This window comes from Chaetura pelagica, unplaced genomic scaffold (assembly GCF_000747805.2).
Source record: "Chaetura pelagica isolate M959 unplaced genomic scaffold, ChaPel_1.0 scaffold463, whole genome shotgun sequence".
In the NCBI taxonomy this organism is placed as follows: Eukaryota; Metazoa; Chordata; class Aves; order Apodiformes; family Apodidae; genus Chaetura; species Chaetura pelagica.
In genome coordinates this window covers 431,821-434,516 of record NW_009952816.1, presented here as the reverse complement: position 1 = coordinate 434,516, position 2,696 = coordinate 431,821, and positions in this window count along the sequence as shown.

The window sequence follows — 2,696 nt, the reverse complement described above, 5'->3', positions numbered from 1 at the left end:
AGCCCGGGGGGGGGGGGGGGGGCAAAAGGCAGAGCCCAGGCACTGCCCCCCACCCTGGCTCCAGAGCTGGGCTGCCCACAGAACACTCAATTAACTTCATATAATGAAAATCAACTCCTATCTGCACAAGGAAGCCCAGAAGAGGAAGAGATACCAACACTACCCTGTGCTCCTGGACTTTGCCAGCTCCCAGGAAAGAGCCTTTTGACTGAGGAAGCCAAGATTTTGCAGGGTCCCCCACACACCAGCCTGGCATGAGAACCCCAGTGTGGGCAACCAGCTCTGGAGGTAACAAGTCAGTAAGGGCTGGGGCACCAGGTCCTCTTGCTCTCTCACACCTACACATGCTCACCCACCTTCCCAGCAGCTTTTCTAGCTGACCAGCACTGAAACCCTGCTGGTTTTCCCCCCTCTGTGGTTTGCAGCACCTCTACCACCTGCCAGGACTCAGAAATAGGAGGCAAAGCCTGCCCAGATATGGCCAAAGTGAGGAGGGAGGACGAGCAGCTCTGGGGATTGCTGTTGCTAATTAGGATCAGACTTTCTCACCCCGAGTTCCCCATGCTCCCCAGGAGGATAAGTGAGTCCCCCCAACATCTCCTGACACTCCTGCCCTGCAGCAGAGAGAGAGCTGAGCCACCAAGGCCAGGGACAAAGGGGACAGCACGTAAAAGCAAAGCCCCAGGACAGAACAGTCTCAACCCCCCAGGAGTGAACTGGAGCTGCTGACACTCCTCTTCATTCAGACTGGATATTATGAACAATGTCTTCACTGAAAGAGGGGTCAGGTCCTGGCACAGGCTGCCCAGGGAGGTGGTGGAGACACCATCCCTGGAAGGGTTAAAAAACCACGTGGATGTAGCACTTCAGGACACGGTTTAGTTGGGATGACAGTTGGACTTGATGGTCTCAGGTCTTTTCCAGCCTTAATGGGTCTGTGGTTCATCTCAGACCAGGTGCTGCAGACTGAGTGATGCTCCAGGCACAGGGGTTTTCCCTCCCTGGCAGCTGAGCAGCACCAGGCACCACTTCTGCTCCTCACCAGGAGGGACAGAGCCCCCCAGCAGCCACAGCCCAGGGCAGCCCTGCTCCAGGTCCTGAGGGAACCAGCACTGCCCACAACACAGATAACACCCAAACCCCCCCAGCTGACACCTCCCCAGGGAGAGACCAGATAAGCTCGAGATGAAAACAAAATGCCTGCAGAGTAACTGTACCCTGGCCCAGGTCAGCACTTTGTGCCACCAGCACCAGCTCCTCCCGGGCTATATTAAGGCCCCAGCTGTCCCCAGGCAGTGGCTGCTCTGGCCTTTAGCCCCTCTCTGCATCAGATTTTCAAAGAATTCCACCCCAGGCATTGTCCCAGCCTCACAGTGCTTTGTTCCAAGCTCTGAATTTCCCAGCAGTGCTCAGAGCTGGAAGCACCAGCCCCACCAAGCTCTGCCAAGTTGCCCGTGTCCCCTCAGAGGGGCAGAGCTCTGCCCTCCCCTCCTCATCAAGCATTCAGAGCCCGGCTGCCCTCCCAGGGAGCAGGGACATGCTGCTGCCAGGGCTCCTTCCAGCAGGAGCCACAGTAGGAAAAACAGGAGGAAGCTCGAAGGGTGAATAAATAATGCAGAGACAGAAAGTCCTGAGCCCAGAAAGCATGAATTATTCGTGTCTCCAAGAGTGGAGCACAGAAGCAGCTCAGCCCTGGGGACAGCCAGGACAGCAGCTGCAGAGCCCCTGCCCTCCCCAGCTGGGGCTGAATTTAGGATGCTGAGCTCAGCCCCAAATCTCTGTTGCAGCCTCACTGCCCATCATCACCCAAGTCATGTTGCTGCTTCTCTGCACCTGTAGAATCATGGAACAGTTTGGGTTGGAAGGACCTTAAAGATCATCTAGTTCCAACCCCCTGCATGGGCAGGGACACCTCCCACCAGCCCAGGCTGCTCCAAGCCCCATCCAACCTGCCCTTCAACACGGCCAGGGATGGGGCAGCCACAGCTTCCCTGGGCAACCTGGGCCAGGCTCTCACCACCCTCACACTCCACAATTCCCTCCTCATATCTCACCTCAATCTCCCTCTCCCAGTTTTCATCCATCCCCCCTTGTCCTCTCCCTCCCTGCCCTTGTCCCAAGTCCCCCCCCAGCTTTTCAGGAGCCCCTTCAGGCACTGGGAGCTGCTCTAAGGTCTCCCTGGAGCCTTCGCTTCTCCAGGCTGAACACCCCAACTCTCCCACCCTGTCCCCAAAGCTGCTTCAGCCCTCCCATCATCTGCGTGGCCCTAAAAAAGGGGGGAAGAGCTCCACGCTTCAGAGCTGATGACAAGGACCATCTCCCAAGGGGCAGACACATTGAGGCAATCTGTGTTTTACAGACACTCAGGCCCTCAGCAGAGATGGCAGCAGAGCAGCAAACTGCCATCAGGAGCCTGCAGCCTGATGAACCACCCACTGCAGGGATGGCAGCAGCAACCAGGCTGGAGTGAGAGCAAAACCCAGGGAGGGGCCACCCCACCCCAGCTTGTGGTGGCCACTGCTCAGAGGGGTTCAGTCCTCACTGCCCATATGGTTTATGGCAAGTCCTGGGGAGAACCCTCCTTCCCCCCTTCGGCAGCCACGGGCAGCTCAGGCTGCACCCTGAGCTCCACAGCCATGGGAACTGGTTCTGGAGCAGAGACAGGGCCGGGCCGGGAGGGGACCCAGGGCAACCCG